This window comes from Triturus cristatus, chromosome 1_1 (genome assembly GCF_964204655.1).
Source record: "Triturus cristatus chromosome 1_1, aTriCri1.1, whole genome shotgun sequence".
In the NCBI taxonomy this organism is placed as follows: Eukaryota; Metazoa; Chordata; class Amphibia; order Caudata; family Salamandridae; genus Triturus; species Triturus cristatus.
The window spans coordinates 1,558,801-1,584,614 of record NC_140579.1 but is presented as its reverse complement, the minus strand read 5'-3'; the positions used below and the strand labels follow the sequence as shown (position 1 = coordinate 1,584,614).

At 49.0% G+C, this 25,814-nt stretch overlaps 1 pseudogene across 1 annotated transcript in view; it reads right to left on the bottom strand.

The window, feature by feature from the left end:
* Positions 1-25,814, bottom strand: part of LOC146869043 (E3 ubiquitin-protein ligase TRIM39-like) — a 187,508-nt pseudogene that overhangs the window by 74,060 nt on the left and 87,634 nt on the right. Inside the window, exon 4 of the transcript XR_014977258.1 lies at positions 3,782-3,804. The product of XR_014977258.1 is annotated as an E3 ubiquitin-protein ligase TRIM39-like (transcript). The remainder of the gene's footprint in view (positions 1-3,781; positions 3,805-25,814) is intronic.

Below are 25,814 nucleotides of genomic sequence, written 5' to 3'. Positions count from 1 at the left end.
CTTGTCGAGTGAAGTACTCGTCTAGACTTAGAAGCCTGATGGATATTGTGTATTCAACCGAGTATTGTGCGTTCAATTGTTACAAGGGAAATACATTTTCTATTACGTTTTAAGTATTTGATTTTCAGCGAGGCTACCACGCACATTATCTCGCACTCCGCCATACAGAGCTTCTCTTGCCTCCGTGGTGTTTGTGCACAACGTCTAGGTTTCTATCCTGGGTGTTTCGTCATCGGTGCATGTGCAGCTTAACAGACTTTCACACAAGGTTCATGGTTTGATTAATATTTTGTCTCATAGTACATTATGCACAATCGCTTGACCTCTCCGGAGGTGTGTTAGTTAGGTTTTTGCCTTTCATCCTGTACGTAACATATGACCTCCAGTCGAGGTGCGTCCTAACTTGGACATTACATTACATGATGTATACATTCACTACAATGCATGTTCTTGTTTTACTTAAGGTGATGTTTTTTAAGCTGATTGACAGTTTGTATTGGTTAATAAGTTAGGAAAAGTCACACGTACATGTCTTATTTAGTAAATAGGTGATTGAAAGACAGCAACCGAGTATTCTGTCTATTCAGTATTATCTTAACATTTATATTAAGAAGTGTATTGTGTGGGGTGGTATAGTGTTTATATCATCTTCGCAAAGTCCTCATGCATTTTTGTAATATTTTTTTTTATAGTGAACTATGTTTTCCACTGTTTCTGCTCAAATGTTTATATGCGCCATATAGATACTGGGGTACGTTAGGCATGTTAATGTCTTGTCCCTTATGCTAGGGTGCCTTGTGTTTTCTAAAGCTCGGGTGAGTAGTCGCTCACCGGCGTGGGATCACCGGTCTGTCTTCATCACTTTTGTCCATGGACTTTAGGTATACACCAAGTTGGTAAACACTGTCAAGTGTCCATTTCACTATCCTGTTTGCACTTTCTATGTAAAGGTTCTCCATCAAGAGTTTTTTTTGCATGCTTCTTGCTTCTCTACTCTAGCTCTGTATTGTGTTTCAGTTGTACAATGATTTTCTTGGTTTTACATTGTGAGTTCAAGGACCTGAAGTTCTCACTTTTGGAGTCCATTGTTCATTAGTTATTTTCACATTACAGTCGGTTTTCACCTTTTGGGTCTTAGTCCCTTTAGCACATTTATGCATTATATTGGTATATTGTTGTTAACGTTTTTCACATGCTGTTCAAAGATTCTTTGGTCATGATCCATATACTGTCTTGACATTGACGAAGTTGTTTTTTTGTTATTGTAACTTGTTCCTTTGTTCTTCCTTTTCTTTGTAAAAGGGAGGATGGGTTGTGCCTATTTTCTTCGCTTCATTCTTCTCTTTACTTTGATATGTTCTATTCTCGCTCTCTCTCCCCTTTCCTTTTCTTTCCATTTATTTCTTCTGTTTTTCCTCTTTCTGGTTTCTTCTTCCTGTTTCTGTCATGCTTGTTCTTTCGTTTACTTGGGAGAAAAGGGGGTATGTTATATTCTGACTTCATGGTTATGCATGCTCTGCCTGTAGAATCCTACAGTAATGACATGGTTTGGAATGTTGTCAGTCAAATGAGTCACAGTTGACTGGGCTGAGCTGCCTGCTGGCTGCTCCTGGTGGGGTCTTACTCTGATCTCTATCTCATCTACTTATGGGCTCCCTGTGATCTTGTAACTATCTTCAATAAAACCTCTCTGAATCATCTCAACCAGCGTGGACTTGATCAAGTGGTAGAGTCATACACCAGGTCGGCCCTGCTGAGCGACGGTAAGGTGTGGTCGCAGGACAGAATGGCGAAATGCAACAGAATCATGAAATGGGAAGATCCTGAGGATGGAGGAACGCCTGGCGGGGACGACGGAGGTGAGATGGAAGGAAGGGAAGGCCCCGAGGTCGGGGTACAAGGGCCAGTCTCGCCTAGAAGGATGAGAGAGAGTCAGAAGGTTCCGAAGGGGAACACTGAAGGGGAAATTAACAGACTGACTCAAACAACTGCCCAAGGCAAGGACGAAGGCTGGACAGGAGAGGTGGGAGCCAGAAGAGAGTCCCCTGCGGGAGGGACAAGAGAGGCTCCAGAGTAAGGACAATACCGCACGAGGTCAGGCAGAGTGATCAAGATGCCTAGAAGGTTTGAAGACTGTGACACGCAGAGCAAGTAAGACTGTGTAATGTTGTTCCCTTATAAAGTTGTGTTTGGTAAGGTTAAAAGGGGGAGATATGTAGCGTTGCGCTCTAGTCTTTCCTGAGCGCCGCGGGGCATTCTGGGTAGAGGCGCGAGTTCGCGCCAGTGAGCCGGAGCAGAGCGAGGGCACGGACGGACGCGTCCCGGCGCTCGGTAGTGTGTTAAATAAAGTGACCTCAAAGTTAACTGGAAGTGTTCTCTTTATTGCGAGCTGCACTCCTACAGATTCCAGCGTCGTTTAAGTAGCTCGAGTCCAGGGCTGCAGACAGAGCGCATCAGGGAACTGACGGAGCAGCGTTTGCGGAGAATGGTGGGAAACAGTGAACGTCTCCTCCCCAACCCTCGAACAAGCGAGGAGGGAGGAAGTCTGGATAGTCACCACATCCAGCCCACAAAACAGAAATCGGTACCACGGGAAACTCCAGCGGGGAATAACGTCCGCTTGCAGGAAGCACAGGAAAATACTGGCAAGTTTGTCAAGCCCCAACCCTTGGAAGGGGAGGGGCTTTGTAGTAACGGATCCGACGGCAACGTCTGATCCAGTTTCCTGTTTGGCGTCCCCAGGGCTTCTGGAACCTGTAGTCAGCTGTGTACCATTCGTTCCCTGTTGGCGCCCTAGACCCCACAGACACTGCCTCGCTCACACAAAAAGATGTGGATGGAGGGGTAGTGGACATGGAAGCCCCACACCCCTGTTCCTACTCAGTGATCGCGACAGTTGTTCACATATTCTCCTTTCATTATCCTTTCTGTACAGCAAAGGGTTGTATCCCTGTCACCCATGGGCTCAAGACCGTCTACTGTGAGGCTAAGCAGCTAAGGCCTATAACTGGGTCATTTATACATTTAATCAGGGAGGGTGCTGATCTAGAGTTAATCGTATGGTCTGGTACGTGTCACCGTACTCGGTCTGCAGTGTGATTACTTACCGATCTAGGAGTCTGTGTCTTGACCATTCATCAGAACTCAGAGGAGGAGTGTCACAACCACAGAGTCCTGTGCGGCACTTCATCTTTCCACCCTAACCCCTCCTTTCTCTTTTGTCAATATCCTTGGATACTGTTTTTCATGGGCCTTTTTGAGGTATATGTGAGAAGAAGAATAGGATTGCATCGAAGACCAGCTGCGCACAACCCCTAAACTGGACAGAAAACTTGAGGGGGAGAAGATTTCCTGAAGGTAGATACTGGTGGAGGACTACTTCAATTATTTCATCACTCAAACGAGTTTATAGAGGATGCAAGTGAGTATTCTCAGGACTCAAGGATGTTTTCAGGGGACTCCGAGATTTCTGAGATCTCAGTGAAGTTGTATGAAGGATCTGAACATTTGTTGAAACAAAATGAACGGTTTGAAAGAACTTATAAATATATTGTGGATTCTGAGAGCTAGGAGAACAGTGGGGTACAGTTAGGACCTTTCAAAATATTGGACCCAAGTTTCTGAGGACCATAGGTGTGTTGTATTTTCTACAATATGAGATCCTTTGACATATTTCTTTTGCACGGTGGTGATTTGTGTGAACTCAACAATGGCCTTTACACACTACAGCAGCAGGACCTGCTCCTTACACACTGAGAGGAGGATAATAAATCAGCCTTACCTGCTTAGGGTGCTTCGGACATCCTGCAAAATAGAGAAAGAAGTGTAAAGAAATCGGTTTCCACGGAAGATATTTCACTTAATTTAGAAGTTTACTGCGTTCAGATATCAAAATTTCATTGAAGAATTCTGACTATCTCTAGTTAGAAGACATTCAGACGGGAGCCGCCCCCACGCCCTCGTACTATGTCTGCTATTCTATCGACACAGGCGGTGATATCCTGAATGGAAATCCCTTGACACAGCACAATCTAATATTCTGAATGGGGTCATATGACACAGCAGAGACCGTGATATTCTGAATGGGAATCATGGGACAGCACATTCTGATATTATGCATGGGTTTACATAACACATTGTGTTTCATTCTGAACAAGGTCTCGACTCAGCAGCCTGTGATGCTATGAGTGAGTTCACATTACACAACCTGATATTCTGAAACTGTCACACGACTGCAATATTCTGAATGGGATTATATGAACCAGGACAGTGTGATATTCTGAACGAGGTCACACGGTAGATACATCTGTAATATTTTGAAATAGGTCACTGCATTGGTTGTTATATTCTAGTCAGCATCACATAACTCAGCACATGGTAAACTTCACATAATATTACAAATTATGAATAACCTCCATCCATAAACGAGCCATTTTAGAAGCCCTTCTGGTGATACCACACATGTTAAGAGCTCAGCTCCAGGAGTAATTTAAAAAGGGTCTCTACCCCTGAAAACCCCAAGTTTACACTTTTTCACCACTAGTATTTGGGCTTTTCCAGTGATGTAAGCCTTCTTAAAGAAGTCTTGCCCACTGTGATCACTGTTAAAATTTAATTTTGAGCTGCAACCTATAGAGCTTGCCTTTTAATATATGGCCAACTAAACTTGAATAGTTAAGGAAGGGGCTGTGGGTAGGTTGCAGAAGACATGTCTAAAGACTGTGCACAAGGAGTGTTGCATGTGTAGACTAGGTGGAACGTGTCTGTTGTGCGTTAACCTAAGGGAACAGAATTTTGTATCTGCTGAGTGTCAATGCAACCCAAGATGGAAGATGGAAAGAGTCTGCCAAACAAGGAGGTAGGTTATGGGTATATTCAAGTCCTTTGAAGCTGACCAGGCTCCTCTGAAAGGAAGGAGGGAGACAGGTGCCACTTACATGTGCCGGGACAGCCCAGGACCACTTCCTGCTTCATTCTTCTCCAGAAGAGTTGCTGTGGACAGGTTTGTGCAGCAGCTGAGTTGTAAGGCCTCTCCCTCTTTTGTGTCTCAGATTCCATCAAGGCACACCCACCTCCATTCGCACTTACATCCAAGTTTGAGCGAACAAAAACTTTGGCCTGACCATTCTAGGCAGAGAAATACAATATCAGGAAATGACAAACTCACTCCAGAGATGGATCTCTGGAGCCCACATCTATGTCTGCAAAACTTGTATAAATATTGGCTAGAAACCCAGATCAGTTCAAGGATTCTCTTTGACCACTGTCAGGACCATAAAGCATGGCCGGTGCGCAATACGGCAGCTTCAGAGCCAGGACGCCTGATTGCGGACTTCCTGGACAGGGCCCATACAAGGAGAGCTGTAGACTGCCTAGAGAAAGCAGGAACTACCTGCTGGACATAGGAGGTCAGTGGACTGCACTTCCACAGAAACCTGCTTGTGAAGCCATCCAACAGCAGAGCTGCCTTGGGACTAAGGAGCTGTGCAAGGCACTCGGGGCCGAACCCTGATGGAGCTGCTGCATCTACCTTGAGGGTAGAGTCTGAGTCACTAAACAGATGGGGTACGAGAGGACTGCCCTGCAAGAGAAGATACGAGCAGAAGGGGTAAGAGAAGAGTGCACTGTACGAGGTGGTACAAGCAGAAGGGGTACGAGAGGAGTGCCCTGCAGGAGGAGGTACGCGCACAAAGCGTATTAGGAGAGAATTGAGTTTCTTGCTACTTTCCTTCCAGACAGCAGAGCACCTGCACCAATCCTCCAGGGCAGAGGCCCCTGAAAACTCCAGACTGCCGATGTCTGGGAGAGGTTCCCTCAATTGCGAGGTTCCCTCAAATGCGAGGTTCCCTCAAATGCACAGCCCAGAAGGGAAAAGGCAGATGTCCAGGAGGAGCAGGCACCTGTGTATACACCATCCTTCTGGGTCTAACGTTTGTTAAGGCACTGAGGGAAGGTGACCCATGTGTGGAGGGTCAAAAAGGGTTTCCAGGCAACCATATAAACAAAGATTTGCTCAGGGAACATGGCTACTGTAACAAGGTATCTTGCATCGGGCTACAGTTTTGTTGTATGGTGTATGGGCATGTACCCCTGCCCTGAGTGTCCAACTGCATGTGAAACTGATATCCTGGCACTTTCAGAGAAGCCCAGGCCTTTCCATGAAAATGTGAGGTTAGTCAGAAAAAGAGGTGGTGGCACCATTCTGAGATTTGTGAACCATTAGGCTTCAAGAGACATTTTTTTCTACGTCGGAGTAGAGTGCAGTCCACTGACCCCACTCATTTAAAGTTCGGCTTTAGTGTGAAACCCAGCAACATTGTGGGTGGACAAAGCATCCTCAGGTAGTGGACAGTGGAAGTGCATGGACTACATTTCTGTCTTAGGAGGGTGGAGACCCTGATACTAATGCGAAGGAGGATGCAGACTGGGCTATCTTTAAAAATTCAATGAGGTTCTTGTTAGCAAACAGCAGCTGATTAATTCTTCCCAAGCACTCCCGGTCGGCAGATTGCAGGGGTGAATGGAGGGCCAGCAGTTTCTGTTAATCAACATGAGGAAGTTTCAAAGCTGGCCTGCCCAGAGTGTCCAGCTGCATGTGAAACTGGCATCCTGGCATTTTGTGTGCATAGAAGCCTAGGCCTTTCCATGACAATGTGAGGTTACTTATAGAAAGGGGTGGTGTTACCGTTCTGAGATTTCAGAATCAGTCTAACCAGTGAGAGGTGTGGCTCACTGGTTAGAGGCGGCAGACCCGTAAGCAGAGAATCGGCCAGGGACCAGGGTTCAATTCCCGACGCGGCAGGGTCGTGGACCAGGGTCAAAACGGACTCGATAATTCTCGCCTCGGTACCTACTCTAACCAGGAACACACTCGGCAACTCTGGGCATTAAGCTTGCCTCATCTATACAACGGCCCCCCACAGACGCCGGGGATGCCTGGTTTCACCTTGGAGATACCCAGAAAGGGACCATCTCACAGGGATAGCCAGGACGGGTTCCCCAGCGGTCTACAGCGCCGGGACGCCCCGTTACTGGGGCAGCTGTGCGCTTTACAAGTCTACAACATTTACATTTACATTCTGCCTCAAAAGTAACTTTTTCTATGTCTGAGAAGATTACAGTCTCGTGACCCCACTCACTGGGAGGGGTGGATGTGGAGTGGGGGCTGGGTGTACAAATATATATATATGTTTTTTGTATAGTAGCGGACAAACTTTAAGTCTTAAGAGTCCGAGTACTTGGACCGGTGGGATCCAATTTGGATGGTGTGTGGTTTAACACGGCACAAGGTGGAGGGTAGGTAAAGCTTCCTCAGGCAGTGGACAGTGTTAGTGCATTGACTACATTTCTGTGGCTGGAGGGTGGAGACCCAGATACTAACGCAAATGAGGACGCAGACTGGGCTACCTTTAAAGAATGTAATGAGGTTCTTATTAGCAAAGGTCAGTTGAGTAATCCTTCCCAAGCACTGCCGTTCATTAGATAGTTGGGGTGATAGGAGGGTCAGCAGTTTCTGTTATTCAACATGAGGAAGTTTCTAGGCAGGGCCTGCCTTTTTGTCTGTGGATTGCTACCTTGGCTACAGCTACAGCCACAGCCAAGTGCAGTGATACATCCTTCATTGTGTCTTGGTTTTGGATACTCCAGCTTGGAACCAGCATCATTCCTACCTTGCACACAAGCGGTGTCTGACATAGTACCCCCAGGGGCACCCCGCTTACCCCCCTCCCCCAAATTAGGTTACCCAAAGAAGACACAAGAAACAGTTGTAGATGGGTAACAAATGCTGCAGGATTTATTACATAATTCTAGGATATGTAATAGGTGGGTTATCTTACGGGCGATCCAAGGGCAGGCGGCCATCTACTTCACCTGCCCCGCCTGATGAGCCGGGCAGCACGGGAACGACCCGCAAGTGCTGCCCCCCAAGTGATTCTTTTTTCGATCACGTGCCGTTGAAATTCTACTCACACCCCCCCTCTCGGGGCGGAGCGTCGCATAGCAAGCCCCCGGTTGTTCAGGCCCACAACCGCCCGCAGGCCTAGCGGGGCGCCGACCGGCTTCCGGGACCTCTCTGGAGGCTCCTCGTTTTGGCTCAGGCACCACGTGGTGCCGCGCAGAGGTACCCTTTGTACCGGCCTGCTTCCAGATCGCCCTGTAACTCCGCCTGCAACGAAAAGAAAAACATTAAAACGTTCAGCCAAAAACCCCACCCCACCACACCACACCACGCCGGGTAAGCGGTAGGGAGGGTAAAAAGGCGAGGTGGGCGACAAAGAGGTCGCCAGTGAGGGTGGGGGAAGGCTAAATAGCCTTCCCCTCACACCTGGGCCCGGAAGTGACGCGCCTTTCGCGTCACTTCCGGCCCCCGACACGGAGGGGGGCACAATCAGGATCCCTGCCCCCGCCCCCCCCGAAGTAGGGAGTGGGGAGGGGTGACCGGGGCCCCGGGGCCACTAAGGCGCCGACCGCCGAGTGTCCCCCTGCGGGGGCCGCGGTCAGCGGCATAGTACCCCCAGGGGCACCCCGCTTACCCCCCTCCCCCAAATTAGGTTACCCAAAGAAGACACAAGAAACAGTTGTAGATGGGTAACAAATGCTGCAGGATTTATTACATAATTCCAGGATATGTAATAGGTGGGTTATCTTACGGGCGATCCAAGGGCAGGCGGCCATCTACTTCACCTGCCCCGCCTGATGAGCCGGGCAGCACGGGAACGACCCGCAAGTGCTGCCCCCCAAGTGATTCTTTTTTCGATCACGTGCCGTTGAAATTCTACTCACACCCCCCCTCTCGGGGCGGAGCGTCGCATAGCAAGCCCCCGGTTGTTCAGGCCCACAACCGCCCGCAGGCCTAGCGGGGCGCCGACCGGCTTCCGGGACCTCTCTGGAGGCTCCTCGTTTTGGCTCAGGCACCACGTGGTGCCGCGCAGAGGTACCCTTTGTACCGGCCTGCTTCCAGATCGCCCTGTAACTCCGCCACAGCCCTGGAGGCGGCTAACCGTCGCAGCCAGGGCCCCCCACCAACCTAGCTCTTTACCTGCACCCTCTATTCACCAATGCTTCGCTTAAATCCAATAAAACAGGTCCATGCCTCTTTGGGAGAAGTGTACTCCATCCAAGTCGAAGTACCCCTTTACATTCCTCCGGATCATCTCATGGCGAATAAAGCCCAAACCCCTTTGGGCGGGACTCAAACCCTGTGAGATCCCTTATAACCACAGGCCCAAGACATACCAGTGAGCTATAGCTCCTGGATTGTAGATGGCCCCAACTATGTCCCCAATCCCTAGACGCTATCCCAATCGGATAGGGTCTGATGAAATAGAGGGGCCTGTGAAGATGTGCGATAACTATTCGCCCCCCAGCGGGAAGGTTACACCTATTCACCATCCTGGGCCTGCCCGCTTTGACTATTGTGACGAGTAGGGTTACTTAATGTGACCATGGGCAAGGGGCGACTCTTGCCCCTGCCCACCATCCCTTATACCTTATAGGAATTATGCCCCTACGGATCCCTCAGTGATGATCCCTTAAGCATACCAGCTTCGGGAATCTGTTTGGCTTAAGCGTTGCGCGCTGTCATAATGCCCCCTTGTATTTGCCCCGCTGACACCCCAGATATTGGGACAGCAGCACCAGTCTCCTGCAGCTGCCGTACGCGACCAGTGATTCCGGTGGGGGGTGCCACCAACCGCAATGGTCCTCCAAGCATTACGGAAAGCCCATTTTACCTGGGCCTCTCTCCAATTGATGGTGATTACACCCAGCTGAAGGCCAGAGGCCCGCCTAAGGAGCCTATTCACTTGTTTTGCTACCCGGCTCCCTTGTGGGAGGGCCACAGAGTTAGGGCAACGCGTGCGCTCCCAGGGCACGGTGCTGCTGGAAAGCAGATATCTGATACTCACACGCTGGTATCTTATCTGTTGCTAAATGCCCTACTGCAGGAAGTTTCCCAAGAACCGTAGGCTTCGCGGTCCCACCTAACTTGATCCCATCACCTGGGGGGGACCCAGTGGTGGCAGGACCTGCATGGTAACTCCATCCCGGCGTAGCTATCGCTTATTTGTGCCGCCGAAGCAGGCAATACCCCCTTAGTTTCAAGTTCTACCCCTAGAGGATAACCTTGGGAGCAGACAAGTCTGTGGGAACCAACCGGAGACTTGGTGCAAATACCGGCCCTATTCTGAACGTAGCGAGTGCTGCACGGTCAATAATGCCCTGATGCCCTGGGGCTCTACGTGGTCTTTACCAAACTTTGAACCACCGCACACTTGCTATATAACAACCATACCACCCCCCAGCCGGGTGGAAGGTCTACATTGAAGCAACCCGAAATCTGTCTTTGGTTGCAGGGGAATGCCCCCCAAAGTATATCTGGACCTATTCCTATCTGGTCCCTTCAGCTACTCCTCCTGCAGGCCTAACTCTTGGTTATGGTGCCCAGCTCAGTGTTCTGCAGGCCAAGCGGCTTAACCATGAACTATCGGTCGATTTGAGACAGAGGTAAACCACGGGTTGCAATCCGCTCGCGAGCGGCGCACCCGCAACCACTTGGACAATCACGCCGGTAACCTTGCCGTGATTAGGCCCTAGTGATGCGCTATGTGGTGACCACTTATTCCTTTACCGCTATGCCAGTGCGTCCCCGAATTCAATGGGATTGGGGCGCTGAGCTGCACCCATATCTACACCATCTAGTGGCTCAATCCAGACTTCCTTTAGCATTAGATAATAACTACCATTCTACCTCGGTTGCGTTGCCCTGCCCGACTAGGCACCCACCCGGGTGTCTAGGTTACAGTTAGATATATGTGAGTTCCCCATATCAGTGACCGTTGAAGGCGGCCCACATAAGCAACCCGAAATCTGTCTTTGGTTGCAGTGGAATATGTGTCTGCATTATAGGAAATCAGCAATACATGCTGCATATTTATCTAGCGTGAACTCGACCCGAAGGTATCAGAGCAAAGACTTGTGAACGATGCCTGCACTTTTATCAAGTATCTGCCTTATAGCAAGCCAGCACATACCTGTTGCATATTGTATAGCGCGAACTCGCCGCCAAAGGTATTGCACCTCTTCACATGAGCACTGTATTTACGTTACACGTACAGGCACGGGGAGCGTGAGAAATTCGTACCACAGAACACGAAACCCATTCCAGATCACGCGAACACCGCACCCGATTAACCCTTGCGGTGCGTGGAGGGATTAGTAAACCCGTAATCGCATGCTGTGAACAGTGCATGTACTGGTATCATGTATCTGCCTTATCGGAAGCCTGCAATTATATGGTGCATATTTATATAGTGCGAACTCGACCGGAAGGCATTTGGAGCACTTTACATGAGCACCGCACCAGATTTTTCATTGAGGTGCCGGGGGTTTGAGCACTTTACATGAGCACCGCACCAGATTTTTCATTGAGGTGCCGGGGGTTTATTAATGCCCATAATCGCGTATGTGAACAATGCACGCACTTGTGTCATTTAACTGCCCTATAGGAAATCAGCAATACATGTTGCAGAATTATATAGTGCGAACTCGACCTGAAGGTGTTGGAGCGCTTTACCTGAGCACCTTATTTACATTACACATTCAAGCGCGGGGGGCTTACCAGATTCGTGTCATACTAAACGATCCCCGAGCCAGGTCCATTACGCCTGCTGCACGCAGCCCACTGCATGCCCCCCCCCACCCTCGACGGCAGCGTAGCCGACTGGAGGGGGGGCGATAACCTTAACCTTACCCAGGGAGAGCCACAGGGGTTGCACTTACCGCGGTCAGCGGGGACCCAGGCAGCTCCCAGCCTTGCAGTGCTGGTGCATTGGGGCTGTGAACCCACGCTAGTCTCCTACCGGCTCCCACGGCACAGGGTATGCGGCTTCAAGCCGGCCGCACCCCCGTTAATTTACTTCGCTCGCGAGGGCGACCGCCATTGTGAAGTATGCCCCGCAGGCGATCACTAACCTGTGTGCTCTACCGGACCAAACGAAAGGTACGCCAACCGATACAGAATCAATGTAACTTGAACCTGTGACTTTGCGAGCAAGCGTCCCAAGGCAAAGGACCCACGCACGCTCATGCCCGCTCCCACCGTGCGCCGGGTGCGCGGGTTATTGGCTGTCCGCTCCCATACCAACTAACGTGCACGAGGTCCACCGCCAGCAAGCAATCTAGTCCCATTCCCTCATTCAAAACCAGGGATAAACACATCACAGGCAACGTGGGGAGAGCCCACCTCGTGTTCCAATTGTGCATGTTTCAACAGCGCAAAGGTATCGGTAATAAGCCCCCTGCGCCACTTACACCCTTGTCCTGTCACCAGCGGGTTCCGTCTGTCAACCGGACACCAAGCACGATCTAGGAGAGAGAATTGAAAGGTGAGCGCAATTGAACAAGGTATAGGAGGCGCTCGACCAGGTTCTGTCAAGCATGCGACGCAATGTCCCAGGGACCAAATACGCCTTGTACGACCATGGCTATTTTGTACTTTTGCCCCCGCATCTTGGGGTCACTTGTATCATTGTCAGGGCCAAGCACCAATCAAGTATTTTTTATTTAATGTAGATTTATATAGCGCTAAGGTATTAGAGCGCTTTACATGAGCACCGCTTACATTCAGGCACGGGGAGATTAAGTGATACGCCCGGAATCACAGGATGTGGCGTCGACCCCGAGGCTCGAACCTTGGTTCCCTGCCCCTAAGTTGGAAATCTCTGCATAAATTCTTTATCTAGCGCGACTCGACCCGAAGGTATTGGAGCGTGTAGCACCGCATTTACATACATATTTAGGCACGGGGGGGTTAAGATTAAGTGATGTGCCCCGAATCACAGAATGCGCCCCCGAGACTCGAAACACCAACCAGATTGAGATTGAGGACCTGAGCCTCGGTCCTTGTATACGTTTCGCTCTTTATGCATATATCCCGTAGCACCGTATTTACATACACATTGAGGCACGGCGTGATTAAGTGATTTGCCCCGAATCACAGAATGTGGACGCGCCCTCGCGGCTCGCCCCTGGTTAAGTACCCTGTATCGTTGTCAGGGCCAGGGGCCATTCGCTATTCAAATCACAACCCAACTATAGTTGTACATCGCGAAGGTCTGAAAGCGCTGTACCCGAGCACCGATGTAAAATCCGACAAACGCATTTGCTCCCTACGAGTGGAATCAGGGAGGCCTATCGACTCGCGATGCGGACGCGGCTCCGAAGCTCTAAGACCTCGCACCCCCAGAGTCAGTGCGGCGGGGGTGAGGAGATACCACGCCAGGCGGACAAGGCCCCGTACAGGAGGACACACCATGGGACAGGGATGCTCCCACCGCTCCCGTCCATACGCCCGGCCTCAGAAACCAGCACCGCTCCCCACTCTCCCTTGGGCCATATCCGTTCGCTGTGGATGAAGGTGTCTGCCGCACCAGATTCGGACCTTGAAGCCATGAGGCGTGGTTCATGTCTAGATTATGCTTTCATGCATATTTTATGAATCGTCTCCGCATTCGATATAAAAGACAATACCGACTCTCGCACCCTGGTCCCCCGCTCCGAGGTTGCTTGTTTCTTGTTGGGCACGGGGAGATTAAGTGAATTGCCCCGAATCACGGGATGTTTTGCAGACGCCGAGGCTCGAACCTGGTTCCTATTTACAATGTCGGCAGCTCTGGCCGTTACGCCACAATCTTTTCTCACGCTGATATTGGTGAAAAGACACCGTTTTAAAGATTATGGTCCCGCACAGGAGGGCACACCATGGGACTGGGATGCTCCCACCGCTCCCGTCCATTCTCCGAGCCTCAGTGGACTGGCTCCGCTCCTAGCGGACCTTGAGGACATGAGCCTCGGTTCATGTATATGTTACGCCTTTACGCATATTGTAGATAGCACGAGCTCGACCCAAAGGCATTGAAAATATTTGCCGAGTTTTATATAGCGCGAACTTGACCCGAAACCGATTAAGTATTACAGCGCCTTACATAGCCCCCGTTCCGTTACATGAGGACCCACATTCACGTTTTGTAAGGCACAGGGAGATCAAGTGTTTTGCCCCGAATCACAGGAAGTTCATCGGCATTACCGAGACTCGAACCTAGTTCCCGAGGTCCGAGGTCGAGCGCCCTGGCCGTTAGGCCACCTCATCGTAGCGAACGCTCTACATAGAACCATAATGAAATTCGTGTTTACGTACATATAATTAGGCACGGACAACCTCAGACGGGGGGATACCCTTTACAACTAGGCCGCAACCACGCGGATGGCACCGCCCGCGACCCCCGGAAGCCCCGTTTACCAATCTCCCTGCATAATTATATAGCGCGAGCTCGACCCGAAGGTATTGGAGCGCTTTACATGAGTGCCGTATTTCCCTTACACATCTAGGCACTGGTCGCTTCGTCCACAATTACAAGATTACGAGATCGAGTGTATTGGAGCAAAACCTGCGAACCGTGCAAGCACTGGTGTCATGATCTTCGTATATAGGCAGCACGATTACCTGTTGGACCCAGGCCGACCGATACAATCTCATTGCATAATTATATGGCGCGCGATCGACCCGAAGGTATTGGAGCGCTTTACATGAGTGCCCTATTTACGTTATACATCCAGGTAATGAGCGCGCTGCCTACCACTGGGCCCAGCCTCGAGCCCACCACCCGATCGGGACCCACAAGCAGGTTCCCACCGTGGCAGCCGAGCGGGCTAGCTAGCCCGGGCACCTTACTGCCCCTAAAGTTTCAAGTTTTCAATAAGCCGTAATCACGCCACAGTTAGACCGCACTGGCTACGATACAGCCACTGCAACGCTGGCAAGTCGCCTGTCAAAGGTATTGGAAGTGCCCACCACACCTGGTATTCCCGGGCGGTCTCCCATCCAAGAACTAACCAGGCCCGACCCTGCTTAGCTTCAGAGATTGGACGAGATCGGGTGCGCTCAGGTAGCGCCAGCCTGAGTACCGTGCCTGCATTCGCAAAAAGGGGGGGTGACCAGGACATCAACGGCTTTCCGTCGGATCCACAGGATCTTTCATTCTGCAGCGGACCACCGCGGAGCCGTTCGATAGATAGCTTTGGCAAACTTTTAACAGGCTCAGTGGCCGAGGAACAAGCAGCGCTGAAACCCGAGATATGGGCACCTGAAGCAACAAGACGTTGCAATTAACAAAAGCGAACCCTACTAAAAGGACGGGGAGCGATGGCTGTGCAGGGTGCGGTATTCCCCGGCTCTCCGACGGACTACGAGTTAGAGAAAGCTTACAGCGCCGGAGCGCATGTGGGGCGCTGGGATATCGTTTCGAGTTCCAGCGATCTATGGGATCGGGACATAATTCAAAATGGCTGGCCCCCATGGCGCGGGTCCCCCCCGCAGCCTGGACGGATTTGCTGGACATGTGCCAGAATGCGCCCTTGACCGGCACAGGATAAAACGAGTCTTGAAGCATCAGACTGCAGATTTCCCTTCAGCGTAGCCTTGGGGGGGGGGGGGGGGGGGGGGGGGGAAGCATTTACACTGACAGAAAGCGGCCGGCCAGCCGCTCCCATATACCCTCACTTGCGCAAGGTCCGCCATTATTGGCAAACACGCCCCAGGGGACGAAAGGCCGGCAGACACACGGTTACACGATTAAATCAATGTGTCCCTGACCGGACCTTAGTGAAACGCAAGGGAAGCATGTCGGCGCTTTATGTAGGACCAGCTGCCATACAGCCGGGCACATTCACCTTTGTTAGGCACGGGGAGATCAGTCGACGGTATTCCCTGCTGTGCTGGCTCTCATTGCGTTGCAACCAGTACGCCCCATATCGTCCCATGAGAGTGAGACTCGACCACCGTGGTGCCCATTTGCTTGCCGGCCTCTCTACTAAGACAGCAAGCCACCGTGGCTGTGGAATGGATTTGCCCAGCATCACAGCACGCCCAGCGTGATTGCCGAGCCTCGAACCGCCACCTCGACCTTGCCGCTCCCCCCTCGAACCACACCATAGTCCATGCCTATAATTTCGCGCCCTTTCCCGCGCACCGCCAGGGCCTCCCCAATCACGCCACGTCCCTGACTAAGCGTCCATCGAGCCACCATGGCCGCACTTGCGCCCCCCCCACCCGTGGCCAACCGAGCCACAGGGCCCCGTCGACCTGGTACTGCCCAGGGACGGGGCCGGGCGGGAAGGGTAGAGCAAGACTCACCGTTGTTCGTGAAGACGAATGATGGTGGTAGGGCCGAGATCGCAGCGACGAGGACGATGACCGAAAGAGACTGCGACCGATCAAAAGGCGAGGTGGGCGACAAAGAGGTCGCCAGTGAGGGTGGGGGAAGGCTAAATAGCCTTCCCCTCACACCTGGGCCCGGAAGTGACGCGCCTTTCGCGTCACTTCCGGCCCCCGACACGGAGGGGGGCACAATCAGGATCCCTGCCCCCGCCTCCCCCGAAGTAGGGAGTGGGGAGGGGTGACCGGGGCCCCGGGGCCACTAAGGCGCCGACCGCCGAGTGGCCCCCTGCGGGGGCCGCGGTCAGCGGCAAATATCCAGAAAAAGACATCCGAAATGGACCCACTGGAAAGACAGTTACAAAACCTTAAACACTGGATCCACATCCCCTGTCTGGAATATTCAAGAGAGACACTCGAACCCCCCCACTTTATTCAAATCTCAAGTTCTTCTTGTGGAGTTCTTCCCAGGAGTGCTCCGCAGAGTACTCAAAGAGCTGCTCTGTGACCAGAGCCGTTGTCTAAACAAGAGCCTTTCTCCAAGAGGGAAGGGGACATCGCCTGCTGGAGAAGCGGAGGGTCTGTCTCAGGCGCGCAACACCCATTGGACTCACAGGGCTTCAGAACCCCCTCCCCCCCCCTCCCCCCGTCGCGTGTGGCAGCCCGGGATGAGACCGCTTTCCGGCGCACACACAGCCGCACCCGAGCCCTTCACAGGTCTTTAAAAGACCATTTGCATGTTAATGAGGCCTCGCTGTTGTTTCACCCCTTCTAAGAGACCATGCAGCTCCACGATGCCCATTGCTTAAAAGATTCAGCCCCCCCCCCCGAAATTTTTCCTTAGCCCCCCTCGAAATTTGGCTCTAGTTGCGCCTCTGGTCTGTCTAGTACCTGGAAGCCTGTCTGTACCCTCAGAAAGGAAATGAGAGCGCCCGGCCCTGCAGGAGGAGGGATTGTTCGGGAGGAGAAGCCCAGTGTGTTTCTGGAGTGAGGAACACTTAATAGAAAATGACTGTAAGAGGAGACGCAGCCTGGAATGACCCATGGTGTGCCGGTCTCCTGATCCCCTCAAGTGCTTCTCATAGTGAACTTCAAACACATTGAAGTGAGAGCTAGATCATGTCATCTGGCATCACTGCCGTGTTCTTGAGAGACTGGTGCCGGTGTGGAAATATGGATTTTTATGATCAGTTATGTCCCCTATCTTGGACCCCAACGGTTTCATGTATAAATCACAAGTACATGTATGTTCCCTCCGGTTCCAGTTATGAAGACGCAAACACATGTGCGTCCACCGTCAACATGTCCTCTTTCAGATCCGCCATGAATAGGCCGGATATTCCATTCCTAAGTATGAAAGGCCACCGGCTTTATATGGTTCACTCATGCCATTTTACAGTCCAGGCAAGTAGGCCCTGATTCTGTCATCAAGCTTTTCTTGCCTTCTGCCTCTGAAAGCTCCAGTCTGAGCCTGCATCTGTGACCATGAACTTTGTCTCATTCCTTGCGCGGCTCACGAAGCCTGACATCAGCCTGTTGCCTGCCAAAAACTGTATTTCACCTTCGAAATTATCTGCTCCGCTCCCTGCCCAATGCATTCCTGTCTAGTAGTTTAGGTAAACATTCTTCCAGTTACCGAGCAAAGACCCGGCTTCTCTGTCTTTATGCAAGTAATTCATAGCCCTATTATTATGGAAGACTTCTGCCCTCGCATCTAGTGTAGACACTTAGACGCTTGTACACGCACTAACAGTCAGTATAGTCAGTATAGAATAAGATTCTACTCTAAGAAGACCTCTCTTTTGGATAACATAGTTCTTTAAACATAGGATGTTAGATATGATTTGGGATTAGGTTGACTTGACCCTCCAGACTTCTGTCGCCACATGTAGAGCTAAATGTCAAGTCCCCTTCACCCCCTAGTTGCACGTCAATCACACGTCATGCTGCTGCGCGCGCATTTCTGCCAAGTATTTCTGCTGACATTGCGAAATTCTTTCATGGAACCACCCTATTATGACATCACACCTGATGACGTTCTTTAGTCACACCCAGTTACGGCTACTTTTGCTACGTATGTATCTTTTATCTACATTATGAATTGTTACGCCTCTTGCATTTGCTTCATTGTAATGCCTATTATATAAAAGTGATTACCTATCAATAAAGTATGTACTTCACTTCCTGAACCTCCGTGGTGATGGAACTTGGAGTCACCGATTCGAATCATCCATTGGAATAAAGCCCATTCCGAACCTCTAATACCACGGATTCTGCCTCTTATTTACTGAGCTATTTTTATTATGTTTATGTATCAAATTAAGTCCCGGTAATTAAATTATTTACCACATGAATGGCGCCCGAACAGGGACACTTTCTCATCTCACGCGCCGGCGGTGCGTTGCAGGCCCGGTCTCCTGCCACAGCTGGACGGACAACAACGCGTACCAGCAGGATTTCCTGTATCTCCCTCCGGTCAAGCGGGGGCGACTGAGGCAGCGATCAACACCCAGACGAGGCGGTGAGAAGTGCGAAGTATCCCGACCAGAGCCTAGCTGAGAGAGCAAGATCCGAGGTATACAGAGGCCCACCAAGTTCCGAAGTGTCCGAAGTTTTCGAGTCGAGTCCAGTCCGGTCCAGTTCAGTTCCGTTCCGAGGCCTTCCGTTCCGAGCTACCCGGTGAGTACCATTACTGGGGAGGCGTTCTGACGTGCACATAGGTTGTGCCGGTCAAGACGGGTTTGGGTACACAAATCCGGTCTGCACTGTTTTAGCAGTGTATCTGTACTGTTTAGCAGCATATCTAGTATATCAAGTATATAATTTCAGAATAATTCAGTTAATGCCGAGTATTATGTTTAGTGATTAAGTTTTCCTTAGATCGTCATCATTATTGTTGCTCATTTAAATGTTAAATGTTAAATGTGTTAATACGTCCTGCATATTGTGGTATGAATGACTGTTCATTATTGTGTTTAGTGTATTAAGTTTGTTCAAAATCAAGTATCAGATCAGTTCTCAATATGCCGCTCTTTTCGAAATTAAGACAGATCACAACTAGAAAAGGGGTACTCGAAGAAGCCGTTCCTATTCCTCCTAGGGACACTCCAGGGTACTTCATGTATCACAAACACGGCTTATGACGCTATATTATTTCTTGATTTATGGGTAGACTACACCAAGGAATTACCAGAAAGTCAGAGGTGGCCCGCAGCTGGGACCTGGGATGCAGAGTGCATCATGAAAGTAGAGGAAGAGTTATGGAAAAGGAAAGTCAGACAGTCACAGAAAGACGCCGTTGAGTTATGGCGTAAAGAATCTCATAGACGTACAGAAAAAGCACTCCGACAGGAAGAGAAAAATAAAGAGAATTCAAATAAAGTCCGAGAAAATCTATTAATTGAAGAAGGTACACGAGTGAAATCAGAACAAGTAGACAGACAAAGAAATGCCCTTATGAATGGTATGTATCCCCTCCTGGCCGAGGGATTACCTAAGGCTACTCCGGAAATACCAAAAGACTTGCCACCCCCGTTGTTTCCGATAAAAATGCATCCTAAGGGGCATCCTAGAACCGCAGAAGATGTTTTTCTCTCCTCATACTTAGATGACGCAGCTCCCGAGTATGCTAATCCCGCCCCACATAGACCGCCTGCCAGGGAGGTTCAACGCCAAGATCCAGTATCTGTATCTCTACAGCAACAAATCCAGACACAAGTTCCGGCAAGCACATCTGTTTCCACATCGGTTCCTACAGCTACTTCTATAGCTGTGTCCACACCTATAGTTGCTGTATCGCGTTCAACGAATCCTTTCACGCCCGATACCCCAGATGGGGCTACCGGAGGTGCTGCCGACATTTTTTCTACGCCACCCAGAATAAATAAACTTACTTTTCAAGAATCAGCGCATCCACGTACCCCCAAACTCATAAATGCCCGCACGCTTAAGGAACTTCTTATAGATTGTAGATATGACCCTGTGCCCGGCAAAGAGGACGAAATGATCATGGCATCATTACGTATCAGACGAGCCGCGGTGTATTTAGGGAAGTTACCAGGAATGACTGTGCATCTAGATAATATATACCATTTTGTCCAAACAGGGCGAGATTCTGAATGTATTAACAGAGCTATGGAATACCAGAAAGTGGAGATACAGGGGGAACTGTTACGTTTCCTCATAAATTGTGTGATCAGAAATCAAGACCGACCGGGGGTAGATCCGGAAGCAATGCAAACTCTTACCAGATGGAGCCAGAATATATCAGAAGGGAGACATGATAAGCAAAATTGTATAATAGCCATGTGCCGAAAGATCCGTAAAGAAATAGAACGCCTACACGAAGAGATTAGCGGTAGACCAGTTCGAACAAAGCGAGGAGGAAGGATCAGGACTGCCCACAGGACAGTCAGACACCATAGCCTATGTAGGTAGAGGAAGATCTTGTAATAGTACTAGATGTTTTTCTGACCCGATACGTCCGATATGTCCAGATAATAACAGGAATTTCCAAACACCTACTATAAATATAAGGTCCCCCGAGCATTCGTTCCAAGCCGCTGACAAATTACTCCGAGAACGAAGGGGTTATCATTTTCTCGATTCTATGGATGAACAAGAATTAGCCAGGTCAGCCGTTCATTGGGTTGACAGTCCCGGAAAGTATGGTGATTATACAGTAGCACACACATTTTTGAACCTCACCCCAGATGAACAGCGTTTAGCTGGGATTTATATGATTCAACAACTCCTTATACTATATAAAAGTCAGCATTCAGATCCTGGTCCCTTACCTGATATATTGACTGAACTACTCACGAATAGATGGAGAGGTTCAGGTACTAAGTTAATTAGAGAAATACTAGAATCAAGAAAGCAGTACATTCTCTTTGTATGCCCAGAACATGTCCCACTGCCCATCAAGGAAAGAACGACGTATTACATGGACAGACAGAATCCCTTACGAGAAGTGCACCCAATAAAAGGCGAGGATAATGAGTTTAAACGTGTGTTTGTATATACGCCCATATCGAAAATAGAATTGTTACAAATGAAGAAAGTGGTACCCAGTCATGACAAAGACCCAGCGGGTTTCCACCGAGAAATTAAAGACATGTTACTCATGGGGGAGTATACCTATCCCGACATTATGACAATATTAAAGGTATTGATGCCTGCTGGCATTTATGAAAAACTCAAGGAAAAAGAGTGGGAGGTGGGAGATCAAAAGATAGACTGGTCAGCATTAGAAACAGAAGAAAAGGCCCGAACTGCAGGAGCAGGGCTTGGGGATAAAACTAAAGCACTACCAGGTTTACTAGTACAGGTACTGCCACGTTTATTAACTACGAAAAAGGAAGACTGGGGTACAATTTCAGCCTGTAAACAAAAGCAAGATGAAGACACTAGTGATTTCTATGCTCGATTTGAAAAATGTTTTGGTATAAATAGTGGCATAAAAGCAAGTAGCGAATCATACCCACATCTGTTTGTGACAAAATTAGTTGAAAACTCCTTACCCCAAGTAAAGAATAGAGTATTAAAATTCGAGAGTACCTGGCAAGGTAACACCCCATCACAAATGTTACAAATGTTACAGTATCATCACAATAGAATTAGAGAGGAGCAAGAACATGAACAAAGACGCATGAAAGACACAAAAATGAAAATGCTAGTCTCCCAGACAGTTCCAGCTGAAGGACATAAAAAGGGTACGACACATTCCGGTGATTCAGCAGGACCTGTAAAAGGGACATGCAACTATTGTAAACAGCCAGGACATTACATACACGATTGCCCGGTCCTGAAGCGTAATATCGCCACAGGTATTACAAAAGAAAGACCACGGCCACCTAGACAGGATCAGAATGAACAAGGAGCCCCGCAGCATGCACAGTCCATGCCAGCTCCACAACAGTCTATACAGTTTGTGCCAGCTGCACCAGCGCTGCCTGTTGCTGCCACACAAACCACGACGCGACAGCTGTACCAGACCGCACAGTACGACTATCCTGATTATCAGCGATACGCATGAACCAGCCTAGAGAGGGAAGTTGACTTACCCCTTATCGAGGTCCCTGTAGACCAAGAAGGACCTTATGTACATAGTGAATTATTAGGCCAAGATAGAAAATTTTTACTTGATACAGGGGCAAGTCGAACAACCATAAAACGTAGTGAAGTTCCAGGGGCACCCCTCTCAGGCTCACAGAATATTTCCCTTGGTTTTTCAGGAAAACCTATTGTTAATGAAGTATCACAGCCTCTTCCACTTACGATAGGACCTTTGACCCGAACTACAGATTTATTGCTTACTAAATCATGTCCAGAAAACTTGTTAGGTATAAAAACACTGAAAGCTCTAGGAGCTATAATATGTTGTTCTCCGGAAGGAGTAAGATTGTTTTTACGTGATTTCAAAGGTCACTATGTGTCTAGAGACATGGATCCCCGATTGCAGACTTTACCTACACATTTATGGGCACAAGGCCCTACTGATGTCGGTTGCATGAATATTACACCATATCGAGTTACACTAAAGGCAGGAGTGGTACTACCACGAATGCGACAATACAAGTTACCACCAGATGCTGTAGTGGCTTTACTACAAATCATTGACGAGCTCATTGCCCAAGGAGTGGTTGTGGAAACAGACTCCAATGTATGTAATTCCCCGATAATTCCGATTCTTAAACGAACAGATCCAAAGGCCCCGCCAGTATATCGATTGGTTATTGTTCTGCGCGAATTGAACAAATGCATTGTGCCACAATTCCCTGTGGTCCCAGATATCTCGTCATTACTGACAGCTATTGATTCCGAAGCAACATTCTTTACTGTAATTGATCTCAAGAATGCCTTTTTCAGCGTCCCTATAGATCCGGAAAGCCAATACTTGTTCGGATTTAGTTTAAATGGACGTAGCTTTAAATTCACACGCGCACCTCAAGGATTTACAGAAAGCCCCAGCATCTATAGCCAAGCACTGAAACGAGAACTCGACAGTATCCACATGCCAGTTAACACTGCCTTGCTTCAATATGTCGATGATCTGCTGATCACCGCTAGAAGCGAACCCGAATGTGAGAAAGCATCACTGACAGTTTTACAATTTCTAGCCGAAAAGGGGCACAAGGTGTCCCCTTCTAAGCTGCAATTCTGTGTCCAGCGAGTTGTTTATCTTGGACACTCGCTGTCCAAGGAGGGAAGGCAGCTTACACCCGACCGCATTCAGTTAATAGCTAACATGCCAATACCCAAGACACAGAAGGAGGTGCGGGCTTTTATAGGCCTCACTTCATATTGTAGGCAGTGGATCCCTCAGTATGCATTTCTAGCAAAACCACTCATTCAATTGACAACACAGGAGGCAGCCACATCGACTGTTCTCCCTTGGACTCAGGAACACACACAAGCTTTTGAAAGCCTAAAGAAAGCCTTATGCCAAGCACCTGTTTTAGCAACACCATGTTACAATAAACAGTTTACACTCTTTGTTACAGAGCGCGAAGGTACTGCCTTGTCAGTACTCACACAGGAACAAGCAGGATCACACAAACCATGTGCTTATTTTTCTAGTACATTAGATCCCGTAGCTCAGGCTTTGCCTGCATGCCTAAAATCAGTGGCAGCAACAGCTTTAGCAATCAGACAAAGCGATGCCATAGTGTTAGGACATCCATTGACAGTTCAAGTACCACATGCAGTAGAGGTTCTCGTGAATCGAACGCAAACACAACACTTGACTATAGCGCGACTTACAGGGTATGAATTAACATTGTTTCAGCCACATATAGAAATCAGACGTTGTAACACATTGAATCCTGCCACACTTTTACCTGTAATCGGAACAGACCCACTAGCTCATGACTGTATTGAAGTTATTACAATCACGACGAAACCCAGACAAGACTTGACAGATGTCCCATTGTCAGACCCAGATCTGACGCTGTATGTAGATGGTTCATGTATGAGAACAAATACAGGAGAGTTAGTGGCCGCTTACGCAGTCACAACAGACACTGAAGTCATCGAAACAAATTGCATAAATACCTTGTCAGCTCAAGCCGCAGAGCTCATCGCTCTGACACAAGCCTGTATTCAAGCCACAAATAAAAAAGTCAACATATATACTGATTCACGTTATGCATTCGGAGTTGTACATGACTTCGGCGTGCTGTGGCGAGAGAGAGGTTATTTAACTTCTCACGGTGCCCACATTCAGCACGGACCCCTCATTCATGCCTTATTAGATGCAATACATCTACCCACAGCAATATCAATTATGAAATGTAAAGCTCATACGAAAGTTAATGATATCATTTCTCAAGGCAATGATCTAGCTGACAGAACAGCTAAACAGACTGCTCAAACTCAAACATCCGACATGACAAAGACAATAGTCCCGACGCCAACACATTGTATGACGGTTAAAGATCCTACTCTTGACGTAATTGACATACAGACACATGCTACACCAGACGAAATAAGGAAATGGACTGAATTAGGAGGGATTCAAGCGGATCAAGGATGGATGACGAAGGAAAAATCTGTGTGGTTCCTTCCTGATTCAATGGTCCAAGTCATTATTAACACTATACATAGTCCAGCGCATCTAGGAGAAAAAGCTATGCTAGACAGCATTCAACACATTTGGTTTAATAAACATTTACGAGCAGCAGCTAAACAAAAAGTTCGTACCTGTATGATCTGTTGTCAGTTCAACCCAGGAAAAAGCGTTCCCGTAGAACAGGGTGGATTTCAGCCTCCTGATCACCCTTTTGAAGTCCTTCAGATGGATTATATCCAGATGGAACGATGTCGAGGATTCAAATATGTTCTCGTAGTTGTCTGTGCTCTTTCCCGTTGGACAGAGGCATACCCGGTTTCAGATTACACTGCCCCGACTACTGCCAAACAGTTGGTTCGAGAATTCTTCCCACGATACGGTTTACCACGTGTTGTCTACTCAGATAACGGCCAGCCGTTCTCATCCGAACTAATGAAACACGTTTCACTTTTGTTAGGCTATCAGTGGAAATTCCACTGTGTCCGACACCCCGAGGCAGCAGGTCTCGTAGAAAGACATAATCAGATCCTGAAAATCAGACTGTCCAAAATATGCAGAGAGAAAGGTGTCGACTGGGTAGTAGCGTTACCAGTTGCACTCTTTTACATGAGAATGGTAGCACACTCTCGAACAGGGCTATCCCCGTATGAGGTGATCTTTGGCAGACCACCAAATATGTGGGGGACGCCTATACCACGCAAAATAACTGATATTGACTGTAATATGCTGACAGATTACTTGGCTTCCTTGATGTCTGCACTACAATCTTGTCGTTCACAGGTAGCTGCAGCTTTTCCTGACAACACTGAGGTGAAACCCCATGACGTAGTCCCGGGGGACCTGGTCCTAGTGAGGAACTTTGATCGGAAGACTCAGCTGGATCCTAGGTGGAAGTCGCCGCAACTGGTCTTGCTCACCACTAGGACAGCCGTGAAGATCGAAGGCAGGAAAGGCTGGATACATTCAAGTCATATCAAGAAATTTCATGGACTACCATCGGATGTAAATACCACACCTTGTGTGTCTTCA